The 16,261-nt window shown below is 40.9% G+C and overlaps 1 pseudogene; it reads left to right on the top strand.

Annotated features, from left to right (window-relative positions):
* The first annotated feature begins 276 nt into the window (after positions 1 to 276).
* Positions 277 to 16,261, top strand: part of LOC149828500 (uncharacterized) — a 42,016-nt pseudogene continuing 26,031 nt past the window's right edge.

Here is a 16,261-nt window from a genome sequence, read left to right as displayed (position 1 = left end):
TAATTATAAGACTTTGCCTTATATTCTTCTTCAAATTATCTCTTATCATGATGGACGACCTCGCCTAGGTAACAAGGTGCATTCTTTGTTACCGCAAGATGGTGACACAATTATCACAAAATTTGTGATGACCTAATCCCTGGTGATGGGATAACTTGTTTAATTGTCTATCAATTCCCCCTTTCCTGTCTTTTTCTAAAAAGGTCGTGTTTTCAAAAATTCCTCCGAGCTCTAACCATTCCTTTATTCTGCAAGAAAATCATTGGCATTGACAAGATGGTGCAGACCAGAGCTGGAAAAGAGACTGCTCCTCAGCACAGCGACAACGAAGTCAAAGCAACGAACTCTCCCAAGTCAGTCAGAGGGCAAAATCAGAACAAAGGCGATGATATTGATCCTGCTATGTACAGCTTGTTTCAGAGAATAATGGCCAGAATGATGTCAGAGCAAGCTGAGGCCAGTCAGAAGGAGGTCGTTCCGAAGAGCAAACTGAAAAAGAAAGTTGTGAAAAAGCCGGTCAGGATCATCATAAAGAATGTCCAGCCTGACACCACTTCTAGGGGATCAGAATTAGAGGAAGAAGAGCAGTTTGTCTACCATCAGAATCCTCTGCAGCAGTTCATGAAGATCACCGTAGAACCTGAATCTGTGAATAAGCCTATTCCAGTTAATAATCTGATGCACGAGCAGATGAAAGAAATAAATCGGGCCATTAAGGATATTCAGGCCAAAAGCAAAGGCAAACAGACTTACTCTGGTGAGGATTTTTACAATGGCCTGGACAGAGATGACAATCTGGAAAATCTCCCTCGAAAGTTCCTCAAATTTGACGAAACAGGCAACCCTAAGGCTTATTTGGCCACATTCTATGCTGAGTGCGGCCGTTTCACGAAAGACAACTGGGCATTATTCATTTGCTTTCCTCGAAGCCTAGAGGGAACAACCGCCAGGTGGTATGCAGACCACATTAATCCTATCGAACTACGAGAGTTCGATAAAGTTGTTAACTTGTTCATTGAACACTTCATGTTCAATGTCGAAGCATCACCAACCCTCAACCATCTATACAATTTGAAGCAACACGAGAATTAAAAAGCTAGTGAATTCATCCACAGGTGGAGGAGCACTTGTAACAGAATGAAGGTTCCCATCCCGGAGGAACACGCCCTACAAAATATTTTGAATAACTTTGCTCAGCCTCCGAGGAACCTCATTTCTACATCTCCCGCCAAATCATTCATCAAGTTGATTGAGAGAGCCGAGTGGCTCGAGACCGGCTTGGACAATGGTCTGTATGAAGGATATCCTTTTGTCAGAGGGAATCCTGATCAAAAGAAGAAGGCGCACGTCGCCTATTCTACAGAGTTTTTGGATCATGGCAGCGGCTGTAACAGCAAGAAGAGCAAGAAAAACCGCAACAAGAATGTCGAACACTCCAGGGTCGAAAGAACGAACTCTGCAGCCCAAAAGGGAAAATTTGTCAAGCCACAACCTGTTCAGTCAGCGCCGCAGCCAGAAGCAAAACAGCCAGAAAAGTCGAAGCATGAAGGCTGGAGTTATGATCGGGAATTCACGGCCCTAGAGCAGTCTCGCGAAGACATCTTGGAATATATGATGTCGAAGGGAATGATCAAACTCCCCAAGGTGGCAGATCCTCCCGTTGCTATGGAAAAATGGACTGATAAGTTCTGCAAGTTTCACCGGACTGTTGGACATGACACCGAGCATTGTTTTGTCCTTAAAAATATCATTCAGGACTATATTGACAAAAACTTGTTAATCGAAGATGAGGAAGAAGAGCCGAAAATCTTGTCCAAGCCATTTCCTAAACATTCTACATCGGTGATTTCAGAACAAAAAGTCTTTCTCAAGAACAGTATCCAGCCATGTTCCAGCCAGGACATTCAGGATCCGCATCAGGTCCTGGTCCTTCGTCAAGCGTAGTCTTCCGCCAAGAGGGTGGATATTACTGTATTTTCCATCAACAAAAAAGCAACCAAGGAGCCAGCAAAGGTGACAACAGAGATTGCCAAACAAGTTCTCAGGATTCCAAAGCGCTTCGTCAAGGCAGCTTTGAAAAAGGGAGAAACTTCAAGGTCAGTTCAGAAGCCAATTACTACTCTATGGAACATTTCTATTTTAGACTTGACCCACGCTTCGCCTGAGCACCAGCAAGTGCTAGAAGATCTGCTAAGAAAGATCAAAGTCAAGCCTAGCACCACTCCGCAGGATATGGCTCAGATCGTCAATAAAGCAATGACGAATGCACCAATCACTTTTTCTGATGAAGATTTGCCGAAGCCTCATTCTTTCTACAACAACGCTCTCTATATAGTGGTGCGGACCAGGGGCATGACAGTCCCTCATGTATTGGTCGATGGAGGCAGCAGCCTCAATATCTGTCCCGAGATGATAGCCAAGGCCTTGGGACTGAAAGAAGAAGAGTATACCTCAGATCCCATAATGATCTACGGTTTCGACAACCATGGGAAGACAACCAAGGGGAAGATATTTCTCGAAATTTTCATCAACTACTTGGTGCATACCGTGCTCTTCCACGTGGTCAATGTGCTGCCCACATACAATCTTTTGCTCGGGCGCACTTGGATCCACAATGCCAACGCTGTCCCTTCAACCCTTCACCAATGCATCAAATGGTCGAAGGGAGGCATGATCACTACGGTCCTAGGAGAGGACCCGAAAGAGCGACTCCTGCAGCCAATGATACCCCGTCCTACTTTCACTGCCAACATCCCAAGCATCAAGGAAGTCGATGAAATCAATCTGAGTGAAAGTCTAGACATGTTAAAGTTAAAAGAGGTCTAGCCGACAGAAAGCGTGGCAACAGTAACCCAGTGGTAGGGGCCTCACTTCTTCAAGCTAGGTGGGCGCCTCGGCTGCACTTTCTTCAATGATCACCCTCTATTTTCTCAATTCTTGAAAACTAAGAAAGGGTTTGATCTTCTGATGAAACATGGCTACCAGCCCTTCAGGGGCCTTGGTAAGAATGGGGATGGCATTCTGGAGCCAATCATCCCCGCTCGGCATGTCACCAGTGCAGGTTTGGGTTTCTCAAGACAGTCATCCGGCAAGCACACTACCTTCATCAAAGGAGCAAAATGAAGACAATGCCAGTGTTTTTCTGCTTTTCCTTCTTTAATGTCATCTTGTAGGGGCAAAAATCCGCCCCAGTTTTTTTTCTATCTTCAACAAATCATATGTAAATATCAAAGAGATTTTTGATCAATGAAATTTCGGTTTCCTATTCTCATCTTGGTGTACACAAATTCTCTAATTATATCTTTTTCTATGATTGTCATTCTTTGTTTCTGTACAAAAGGCTACTTTCAAACCTTTTATCCTTTTCTCAAAAACCTTCTTTGCGCTTACAGGGGATTGCCGAAATCATGGCTCCTAAATCGCTCAAAAGGCTCATTATCAATAACAACTTTTCTCAAAATAAATCCAAACCGGCCAGAATCTGCAAGGCAAAGGCAGGGGCAAAGGTCAGCAAGGTAACGGAGCAGATCGAAGAGTTAGCAGAGTTCGACTCAGCGATTCAAGAGTTGCCAGAGATTGTCATTATTCAGAAGCAGGATGATTCATCGCCGTTGGTTCAGGATCCAACAAAGGATGTCAACATCGGTTCAGATGATGATCCAAAAATCCTCAAAATTGGCTCCAGCTTAAGTTCAGATGAGAAGAAGAAACTCATCCATTTCCTCAAACAGCACCAAGAAGTCTTTGCTTGGACTTATGTGGATATGTCGGGCTTAGATCCCAAGCTGGTCGAACATCGTCTTGTGCTTAGACCGGATTGCAAGCCAATCAAGCAGAAACTGAGGAAGATGGATCCCCAAGTAGCACCGCAAGTTAAAGAAGGACTTGAAGAGTTGCTAAAGGCAGGATTCATCCGGACTATTGAATACCCAAACTGGTTGGCGAACATCGTGGCAGTTCCCAAAAAGAATGGCAAAGTTCGAATCTATATCAATTTCAGGGATTTGAACAATGCCACCCGAAAGGATGATTATCCATTCCCCAACATCGATCTTTTGATCGATAGCACGACGGGCCATGCCATGTTTTCCTTTATGGATGGGTACTCAGGCTATAATCAGATCAAATTGGCCGCTCGTGACCAATCCAAAACTTCTTTTACCATGCCTTGGGGTACATTTTGCTATACAGTCATGCCATTTGGGCTCAAAAATGCTAGGGCAACCTATCAGAGAGCAATGGAAGTTATTTTTCATGACCAGATGCACAAGAACATGGATGCCTATGTGGATGACATCCTGGTCAAGTCAAAAGAAGGAGAGGATCATCTTGATGCTCTCGGCCAAGTCTTTGAAAGACTTATTCTCTACAAGTTGAGACTCAATCCGCAGAAGTGTGTCTTCGAAGTAGAGTCAGGAAAGCTACTTGGCTACATGATCAGCAAGAAAGGCATAGAGGTAGATCCTGCCAAGGCAAAGGCACCTCCCACCAATTTGAAAGAACTGCGAAGTCTTCAAGGGCGCATTCAGTCTATCCGTCGTTTTATCTTCAATTTGGCCATGAGATGCGAACCCTTCAATCACTTGCTGAGAAAAAAGTGAAATTTGAGTGGGAACCAGAGTGTCAGCTCTCGTTTGAGCGCATCAAGCAATATCTCTTCAATCCACCTATTCTGAAGCCACCAGAACTAGGGAAGCCACTTCTCTTATACATTTCTGTCAATCATAATGCTTGTGGCGGATTTCTCGCACAGTATGAGGAAGGTAGCCGGATAGAGCACACCATCTACTACATCAGCAAGACTTTCATTGATTATGAAAAGAGATACTCTCAAATAGAGAAGACATGTCTGACATTAGTGTGGATGTGTCAAAAGCTGAGACATTATCTTTTAGCTTCAGAAATCAAAATTTTATCAAGACTCAATCCTCTCAAGTACATCCTTGAGCAGCCTTTCCTTACTGGACGGATTGCGAAATGACAAGTCCTCTTGATGCAGTACGATTTGGAATATGTATCTCAGAAGTCAGTCAAGGGTCAGTCCATCGCAGATCAGATGGCAGATTTCCCGTTGACAGAAGAGATCAAGGCAGAAGATGATTTTCTCAATGATTGCATCTGCAGTATTCAAGAGTCCCCAGTTTGGACTCTGTTCTTCGACGAAGCCAGAAATATGTCCGTCATAGGGATTGGGATCTTGTTAATCACTCTCGAAAAGGAGATGATCCCTTATTCCCTCAAACTCAGCTTTGAATGTACTCACAATATGGCCGAGTATGAAGCTCTAATACAAGGCCTCAAAATTTTGCAAGATTTCAATGTCAAGAGAGTACATGCCTTTGGCGACTCATTGCTTGTTGTCAGTCAAGTTAATGCTGAATGGCAAGTTAAGGATTCAAAATTAATTCCCTATCAGAAGATTGCCTTAGCTCTCATAGGCAACTTTGAAGGATTTCAACTCAACCATGTTAAGAGGGAATACAACCACATAGCGGATGGCCTAGCCTGTCTGGGTTCCATTTTGTCTTTTAAAGACAGTGAATCCTGTCGTTCCTTCAAGATTGGAAAACTTGATCAACCTGCCTTCATTCCAGTTGAGCAAGTGAACCAAGCTGCTCAGAAAGAGAAGCCTTGGTACCAAGACATCAAAAGCTTTATTGAAACTGGTGAATTTCCATCTGAAATGCCAAGAAAGGAGCAACATGCGATCCAACGCATGTCGGCCCGTTATTTCATCCTTGCCAATACTCTTTACCGTCGTGGGTTCAGTGCTGAGTACGCCAAATGCTTAGACAAGGATGAAGCCATGGAAGTTGTCCGAGAGGCACATGAAGGAATTTATGGTGGTCACATCGGCTACCAAACACTTGTCAAACAGATTATCCGAGCAGGGTATTACTGGAAAACCATGCACCAGGATTGCCGTCAATTTGTAATGAAGTGCGTCAAATGTACGCACCTTCCATTCATCCGCCAACCGCATATTTGCAGTATGTGGTTTCTCCTTGGCCTTTCTCGATGTGGGCTTTCGACGTAGTATGTCCGATCACCCCTTCGGCCTCTAACGGCCACCGATATTTCCTCGTAGCTACAGAATACTTCACCAAATAGGTCAAAGTTGTAACTCTGTGAACAATGGAAGGCCGACATGTGGTTTCTTTTATCCATAAAAATCTTCTTTCCCGCTTCGGCGTCCCACATGATATTGTGTCAGACAATGGCAATCACTTTAAGAATGAGAGGATGAAGACTTTCTGCTCGAAGTTCAGGATTCATCATCATTTCTCAGCTCCTTATTATCCTCAAGGAAATGGCCAGGCAGAGGTCACCAACAAGATTTTGATCCGCATCCTGGAAAGAACTGTGGAGACGGGCCGCGATTGGCACGAGAAGATGCATGATGCACTTTGGGCGTATCAAACCACCATTCGAACCCCAACCAATGCTACTCCTTCAGAGCTTGTCTACGGGACCGAGGTAGTATTACCTCTCCACGTTCAGAAGCCTGCACTCAAGTTTGCATCACTCATCGAACTTTCACTTGATCAATATCAGCAACAGAGGTTAGTACAGCTAGATTTGCTAGACGAGAGAAGACTCAAGGCAACAGAGGATGCTCAAGCCTATCGTCAGAGGATAGCTCGACACTACGCCAAATCAGTTATTGAGAGAAGATTTTGTGCTCAGATCAACAGCTCATCTCAGGTATCGGCCAAAGGGCAAGTGGTCACCCAATTGGGAAGGCTCTTATGTGGTCAAGGAAGTGCTGCCTCACAATTCCTATCGCCTGATCAACGCAGATGGGGTGGAACTGCCAGACCCTATCAATGCTCTACATTTGAAGAGATTTTACACTTAAATTGTTCATCCTAGCCTTTTGTACTCTTCAAAAGTCTCTTTCAATAAAGCAATAATCTTCTATTGAATTCTCACATACTTCTCCCTGATACTGGGGAATTTTATTTTGATCTATACTTATCTCCCTTCATCATATGCAGGCAGGATCAGATGAAATCTTTTTCTAAAATCTTATCAAATTTTTTAATCTTGTTATCTTTATTAACTGCATTCATTTCATTTTCAAATTTAATCAAGTTTTCATCAATTTATTGTCAATTTCATCAATTTTTGTCAAGTTTTATTGATTTTTACTAAATTTTATCAAATCTTTATAAAACTCTTTCAGGATAAGGGATAAGCCTGATGCCTTGTTTCAATGAGGTATTTCCCTTTCAGGTTAAGGGCTAAACCTGAGCCTCGTTCCGCGAGGTCCTTCTTCCTTCAGGATAGAGGATAATCCTAAATTCTTCTATCATCAGTTTTTTCTCAAATTTCTGTCAATTTCTACTAAAATCTTTATTGTCAATTTCATTAATTTATTCCTTTTGTCAATCCTTTTTATCCTTTATCAATTTCTATCAATCTTTTAGATGTTGTCAAATTCTCTTCGGGATAGGGGACAAAATCCTGAAAACCATCCTAAATAAAATTCAAATCTCAGCCCATCTTGGGTCGAGGATCTTGAATAAGTTTTTGTCCTCATCGTCGGAATCTATTCACGCTTTTTGTCGATCTTTCTGAAATCCGACTTTTGGGAAAGAGTTATTTCCTTCCCGTCTGAGTTCCGACTCAGGTTTTGTTTTCATTTTTTATTTCTGGAAGATCCGAGTCCTGACTCGGGTTTTCCCCTTTAATCTTTTGTCTGAAGCTTCGAGTTCCGACTTGGGCTTCCTTTTGGTCCCAATGTTCGCATTGGACCAATTGCTACGTCAAGAATTTGAGTTCTCAAACTCGATTCTCATTCATTCTTTTATTTTGAAAAATCGGGTTCCGACTCGGATTTTCCCTTTTGTATATTCTTATTTCTGAAGCTTCGAGTTCCGACTTGGGCTTCTTTTTGGTCCTGATATTCGCATTGGACCAATTGCTACATCAAGAATTCGAGTTCTCAAACTCGATTCTCATTCATTCTTTTATTTTGAAAAGTCGGGTTCCGACTCAGATTTTCCCTTTTGTATATTCTTATTTCTGAAGCTTTGAGTTCCGACTTGGGCTTCTTTTTGGTCCTGATATTCGCATTGGACCAATTGCTACGTCAAGAATTCGAGTTCTCAAACTCTATTCTCATTCATTCTTTTATTTTGAAAAACCGGGTTCTGACTCAGATTTTCCCTTTTGTATACTCTTATTTCTGAAGCTTCGAGTTCCGACTTGGACTTCCTTTTGGATCCAATGCTCATGTTGGAACCAATCGTTGCGTCGAGAATTCGAGTTCTCAAACTCAATTCTCACTCATTCTTTTTTGAAGAACCGAGTTCCGACTCGGATTTTCGTTTTTGTATATTCTTATTCTCTCGAGTTCCGACTCAAATTTCTCCTGTTGATCCAATGCTCGTATTGGACCAAAAGTTCTCCTTGCCTTTTCGCTTTCAGGTTAAGGGACAAACCTGAACTTCCCCTTCAGGATAAGGGATAATCCTGAAACACCGAAAATCATTCTTGCTTAAATTCTCAAATATCTTCAAATGTCGGTCTCTTTCTCAAATCTCCGTTGGAAAACCCAGTGCTGGTATGCATTTTCGAAACCCCGTGCTCGTGCTGGTATGCATTTTTAAAAACCCAGTGCTCGTGCTGGTGTGCACTTTTGAAACCCAGTGCTCGTACTGGTGTGCATTTCAAAACCCAGTGCTCGTGCTGGTATGCAATTTCGAAAACCCAGTGCTCGTACTGATACAACTTCAAATCCAGTGCTTATGCTGGTACATCTAGCGCTCGTGCTAGTGTTTGGATGACTAATCAGTTAGCTCTCCAGGTTCAGTCCTTGTACTAACGAATCATCAACAATTCAAGCTCTAAATTCTCAAATTCAACCTTCGGGTTATCATTTTGTCAAAAATTCAAAATCTTGTTCTCTTGCGAAGGACCCTCTTCAGGGAGAGTTCGAGGGAGCTCGTTCCTTTCGCATGCCACCATCTTTCGTTCGCAAGAACCCTCTTCTAGGGAGAGTTTGAAGGGACTCATTTTCTTCGTGAATAGTTTGCAAAACGACAACCAACTTTACACAAAAGAACCCTTTTCCCAGAGAGAGCTTCGACGGAAGCTCGTTTCTTTTCGTGGCCCCCGTTTTTCTCATCTTTGGCCAACCCCTTCACAGAGGACCCTCTTCTAGGGAGAGTGTGATGGACTCATTTCTCTGTGATACTTTTTCAACTTCGTTTTTCGGTCGCCTTTTCATAAGAGAAGCCTAAAGATAGGGAGTTTTGACGAAAACTTAATTTCTCTTCGAAAGTTCCGTTTTGCAAACACCTCATCTTTGGGGAAGAGAGGAGTATTTTCAACTTCCCATTCAGGTAAGGGCTAAGCCTGAGTCTCTCTTTTGGGGGAAAAAGAGAGGAGAATTTTGTCATGGACGTGTCGATTCGATATTGAGCAATTACACTCATCAAGGATTTCTAGAATATTTTGCCAATTTGCTATCAAAAGTCATTGTTGATCTCAAAGTTTTCATCATATAAAGAATTATCTCAAACTACCTTTCGTATTATTTCCAAAAGAGCAAGACTTTTGCGAAATAAGAACTAAATTCAAGCTTTTTCTGTTGGCCGACCAAGAGGATGAAGAAAAATCTTCGATATGACCGGCAAAGGGAAATTCAATGATGTTGAAAAGCCATAAGTGAATTGATATTGATGATAGCTATGGCACATTCTTAAAAATCATTCTCTTGGCAGTAAGACAGTGGAAATATCCTGGGCAGTAAAAAGAAACCTACCCAATCCATATATCCTCAGTCCTTCAAAGATGCAATCAAATATCTGCAAAAGGGATCTCTCAATTGTCGTCAAGATGAAGACGAATATGCGAGTTAGACCCTCGGGGCAAAAGAAGATCTGGATCATCTCCGAGATGAAGGAGTTTGTGAAGGATCTTTCCAGGGAACGTTCAGAGCACCGTCAAGATGAAGGCGACTGCAATGAACCTCCCGACAAACCCTAAAAGATATTTGATTTCTGCTATCATCTAGAGAGATTTTGACCAATGAATCTATATCATCAAGCCTAATTCCTGAAAAAGAAAAAGAAGAATCGGAGCATCTCCAAGATGAAGGAGTTTGTGACGTACCCTTCCCCGAAAAAGAGAGAAAAATCAGGACATCTCCAAAATGAAGGATGATGTAAAAGACCAAGGGAGCTCCATGACTCAAAAGAGTGCAAAAAGATTATCATGGGAAATGCTCAGGATATCAAACTGCCCGAACTGTCGAAAATCATCTTTATCTATGTGAAATTCTTTATCAATATCTTTTCACTCAACTGCTTTTATGAAGGTAAGAATATTTCCTCTCTTTTCATATCAAGGAAATTGATATCTTCCTTGAAGAAGCTCAACAACAACAAATTTTGAATTTAATTCTTAATTCTACGGAGTTAGACCAATTGGAGCTAATACTCTAGGTAGAAAGAGGTGATATTTTCACATATATGCAAAATTCAATCATTCTGAATCAACTATAATTTTTGGCATCTTATTGGCAATATTTTCTCGTTATCCCAACATGAAGCAAGAACTTGATGTTTGTTTTGATGTATCCTGACGTCATCCCTCCTTAGGATTGAAAAGTCCTTTTCTTTCGTCTGATTTGAGCGCTCTCAGATTCACACATTTCCCTGTGTTCCCCATTGTCCCGCTATAGACAGTTCTCGCTCAAGATAAGGGTTAAAACTGAACTTTCTGCAAAAGGTCTGTTATTGTCAAAAGCTATTTTTAGTCTCAGCAATGAGGCGCCCAAGAACAACCCCTTTTCAAGCTTTAGAAACCCCTTTTTTCATCCTTTTGCAAACCTCTCTTGGACTTGTTGTGCAAAGTCTAGAGGTCCCATCACAGTTTCCCCACTCTTCAAGGATTCTGTATCCATTCAGGTTAAGGATTAAACCTGTTACCTCACTCCATGAGGTATCACCCAAACCTTCTGCGAGAGGTCGTCTATTTTTAGAAAGCTGATTTAGTCTCAGCAATGAGACGCCCCAGATCATCCCTTTTCCAAGCTTTAGGGAATCCCTTGTTTTTCTCTTCTCACAAAACCCCTTTCGGATTTGTTCGTCTAAATTCCGAAAGTCCCATCATGGTTTCTTCATCCGAGGATTCCGTATGGTCGCCCCTTTCAGGTTAAGGGTTAAGCCTGAACCTCGCCTCGCGAGGTATCCTTTCATTCAGGTTATGGTTAAACCTGAGTCTCACTTCAACTAGATATCCTTTCTAGTCCTACCACAGTTTCTTCATTCGAGAATCCTGTGCGGTTTTCCCCCACTCAAGTCAAGGGTAAAACCTGAATCTCGCTTTGGCGATACATTTTGTTGTCCCATCACGGCTTCCTCGTTCAAGGATCCCGTATGGTCGTCCCTTTCAGGATAAGGGTTAAGCCTGAACCTCGTTCCACGAGGTATCTTCCTTTCAGGTTTGGGTTAAACCTGAATCTCGTTCCGACGAGGTAATCCTCCTAATCCCATCATGGTTTTCCCCACGTAGGAATCCATATTTTTGTATATCCATCCAGGAAAGGATCATGCTTGAATTTCATCTCACGAGACATTTTTCTCTCAAAATGTCCCATCGAGGTCCGCTTATATTCCTTTCTCCATCTAAAACTATCTTGATCTATCTTCGTCCCATCCAAGCTAAGGGCTAAACCTGACTCATTCCAAAAGGTTGATCTTGTCTCACCCATAAGACTTGATCAAAATTCTTATCTTTCATCATTTCGGGATCTTCGCCCAAAGTCCCATCACGATTTCCTCATTTTTATCATTCATTCATATCATTGTCGAGGATTTCGTCCGCCCAGGACCGCTCAGGATAAGTTTTTAAGCCTGAAAAATCATGTCTCTTCAAAACAATTCTTCCACACCCAGGTCAGGTTTGCTAAACTGGGGCATTTTTCAAAATTTGGAGTGTTTTCTTTGCCACTAAGCTCGGCCTTTAACCGTCTTAGTAGCAAAGAGGGGCATCTGTGAACACCCAAAATTTCCAAAATCTTTTAAATATCCCTTTTTTGCCCTGATTTCATTTTTTGAGCAATTGAGTCACTTTTAAATCTAAATTCTAGTTCATTTCTCAATTTTTCTGAAATTAAATTCATTTTATACATCTGACTCAATTTCGGATCCGGATTCAGATAAAAGATCCAAATCTGAGCTTCGTTGTCCAATTTTTGAATCAAATTCTCAAAATTACTAAAATAACCTTTTAACAGGCTCAGACAGTTCATCCGATATCTGTTTGGATCCATCGCGTTATGTTTCTCGATTCGAGGTTTAAAACTCGAATATTTTTCTCGAAACTTGGGTCCAAACTCATTTTTCTTAAGAAATTTTCATCAAAATAGCCTTGAAAGCCTTCTTTTTGTAAATATTTCTCAAAAATACAAAAAAATAGTTTAAATCCTTGGTTTTCCGTAAATTTTAGGATTTTTATTCTAAAAATATCAAAAAAATATAGAAAATAAAGAAAAGAACAAAAAAATATATAAAAAAAATAGAAACGAAAATCTGTTTTTTTGAAAAAACTTCTTTTTGAAAATAAGCCTTTTTTTACTAAAAACAGTTTTTGCAAAAACTTTTGGAAAAAGAATCGGCTTTTTAAAAAAAAATCTTTGATAAAAAATCTTTTTAACAAAAAAAACCGAGGGTTATAAGGGCTCCCTCCACTCTCTCTCTCTCTCTCCTCTCTCTCGGACACTCTCAAACCTTCTCTCTGGGCATCTCCTCCATCCACCCTCCATCACTGATCCTCCACGAGCTTCTCCATAGCCACCGCCCATCATCAACGGCTTGCCGCACCCCTCATCTGCCCTCCATTTGCAACAACCCTGTACACCTCCTTCATCCCCTTCGCTCATCTTCAACGAAATCCTCCCCTTCTCTCTTTCGCAGGCTCAATGCATCGATTACATCCATCTTCACCCTTCAATCACCACGCTCTCTTCCTCCACCCTCGATTTCCAACGGAATCGCCATCGTTCCTTCCGGAATCCTCCTCTTCTCCTATAAAAGGGGAGCCCAGGGGGAAGAAAGGAGGATCGTTTTGAGCCCCTCCTTAACTTCCTCGATTCCCCCCAGTAAAAGGGCGATCTCTCAAAGTATTTCATCTGGGGTCGCTCGAAGGGAACCGAGACCCTCTGCAAACAAGCTGAAAAGGGGTTCAACGAAAGGATAAAAAGAGAGCTCTCTGCTTCAGGATTCCAACAGAGTCACGGTAGGTGACCCTCCTCCTCCCTTTCTCTTCGATTTTCTTTCTTTTATATAAATGATTCCTTGCAGCATCGTTCTACTATAAATTTGTTCTTCTTCATTTTCCTTTTGTTGCTTTCTCTCTTCTTTTCGTTTTTTTTTTTTCTCTTCTTTCAAGGCAACAACGATAGGATCGATCTGCATATAGCAAGATCGATCCGCCTAATGCTACAGCAATGGAGCAAACCGACTCCAACACTTGTTTTGTTTCTTTTTAAATTCCTTTATGTTTAAGCATTTTGAATCATAATTTGATCGAGCATTTCATTTTTGTGTATTATGGTTATCGTGCGTCATGTTTTATCACATACAACAGATGTTTATGTTGGGTTGTGGCATAAACATATGCCCTCAGTTCTCGAGGTTTTGATGTAAGCATATGTTTAGGCTTCAATCATAGCTTAAACACACGCTTCACCCTCTCCATCATCAAAAAGAAAATCCTGGAGGCTGCCTTGATTCCGATAAAGAAAAATGGTGGGCCTCAGAATCCATTTGTTTTAATCATTGCATATACCACCGCTCACGACACTGACAGTTCTAGCTTCAAATACTTGATCCGGGAGGTGGTTGTCTTTCTGGGTTGCTTATGGGCTTATTGCATATCTTCTTGGAGTCACCATTGATGTAACAGTAGCGTTTCTTTCATGGTGAAATGATCGAAAAGTTATTAATTATTTCAAACTTGAACGATTACTCACAGTCATGCTTCTCAAGTTATTGATGTGTGCATTTCCAGAATCTAATGGCTGCTTGGAGCAGCAATCCAATCAAGGTCTTGTTGCCTCAGAACAACTTGTTGTTTTTCCCATTGTTTTTTTTATTAGTGCTATTCCAGTTATTTTCTAATTTCATCAGCATATGGTCTCCATCTTAGTTTTGATTGATTTCAAAGTCATGTTAGGAATTCCATATGCTTGGTTTGTCTGTCGATCGGCCTATTAGGGGTGGTCAATATAACACTCAGCTTCATCCACAATATGCTGGTTATTAAATATATATATATATATATATATATATATATATATATATATATACACACACATATACACCAGCAATTAACATCAAGTGGAGATCTAAATCCTTGAGCCAAAAAAATATATATATATAAAATAAAATAAAATTCAGTTGTTCACACTCTTGTAGTTGAGATAACTGCTGCCAGTTCACCTGGATTGTGAAAATCATGATCATTAGATCCCCAACATTCAATTTGACAATTGGCAATTCTGAATATATGTTCATACTGGGTCTGATGACCCCTCTTTGGCGTCATCAACATGACTGTAAAGCTGCATTATCTGTCCATTATATCTTCTTTTATTATCTCTAGTATACCTTAGCTTCAGATTCTATAATGTAGTTGCTTCCTGTGTTAGACTCTGGTCTGCTCTGCGTTATGTTCCACAACATTCATCCATCTTTTTTAGAAAATCCCTAAGTTTGGCGCTACCGCCGTATGCATTCATCACCTAATATCCCTATTATACCCCATTCTGTGGGTTTTTATATAAAGACAAGTGCTAGGTTGGGTCGTTGATTCGAGCATCATCGCAGAGCTCAATGGATGGTTTGGTATGCTCACTTACCTGAATGGCAATTGAAGTAAGCTAAGAGGCAGTAACTCAGATTGTATCACTGTTTTCCTGCTTCTTCTTCTTCCTCTAAATGATTGCAATGTAATATCTGTTGGTGAGATAAAGACTAACATTCTTTCAGCTGCTAATAGGTTGGTGTCTATCATGATTTTGGTGTAATCCCTGCAGGTGATAGGTCATGATACAGGGGTAAGTAATGTTATTTTTAACTATGATGTAATTAGTAAGATTTGTTCATATTCCTGCAATACCATGAAATGTTTTTTTTTCTTTTTAGACTATGGAATTGTTTCCTGCTAAAACCTATACTGTTAAGAATTCATCCCCTATTAAAACCCACAATCTAATGTGCTTCCCATTTCAATTGATTAGGACCCCGAAAACTTAGATCTGATAAATATAGAAAAGACGTTGGGTTTGTTCATTCTAGACCCACTTCTTCAGCCATCAAGAAATTGAAATTCCCCTCCCTCTCCACACGCTGCTAGTCAATATCACTGGGCCCTGTGATAACTTTCTTAACTACACCAGAGATGAATGTGACTCTCAAAAGGGGTTGTCGCTTCATCAGCCATATTTCTTAGTGCTTCCACCACTGCCGCACTCCACTGATTTGTGAACCCTTATGTTCACAAACTCAAATGGGTGCCTGGTTCAAATACATTTGAGGTTGGGATGATGTCATGATTGGCAGGACAATAAGGTCTGTTGATGTCAAACCACCAGGCACCGAATGGCCATCTGTGACTTTCAAAGTCAATTCCTTCATCAATGAAGGGCACTGTCGAAGCAAGGCTCTCTTAGTAAGGTTGACACTCAAGAAACCAATGCACGAATCAGCTTTCAAGAACTTGTGATCACATACTATGTGTGCATTACTTTCCTTGTTGCATGCAACAGGAGTTGGTCTTCCATGAACAAGATTGAGACATAAATAATTGAGGTAGATCAATTTTACAGGGTGAAACCATGGTAGGATCTCTTGAATTCCATTACAGTTAAAATTTTGTATTTTGTCACACTTCCATTTATAAATAGTTTGATTGGTTTAATATTAATCCTTGCTCTGCGGCAAGATTTCTTTTTCTTTTTATATAAGCTCCACATGAATTATTGTTGAGAAACTCTATTTTGATGTCACATAATATGATACACTGTCGTATTTGATTTTATATAATATGATAATATGTCTTCTTGAAAAATGTTATATTATGACTGAATATGTTTTGCCATATATCTAACGAGTATTTGATGCAAGGATATCTCACTCAAAAAGGATGGAGACCTCCTGTTCAAGTACAACTATGGTGCAATCATACTCCTTGAAGAAAATGCTTGATGAGCCATGCATTCCTAAAGACCATCTAAAGAGATCGG

Source organism: Nuphar pumila, chromosome 9 (genome assembly GCF_984573655.1).
Source record: "Nuphar pumila chromosome 9, dmNupPumi1.hap1.1, whole genome shotgun sequence".
Classification (NCBI taxonomy): Eukaryota; Viridiplantae; Streptophyta; class Magnoliopsida; order Nymphaeales; family Nymphaeaceae; genus Nuphar; species Nuphar pumila.
The sequence above is the reverse complement of the archived record's forward strand: the minus strand, read 5'-3'. Positions and strand labels throughout refer to the sequence as shown.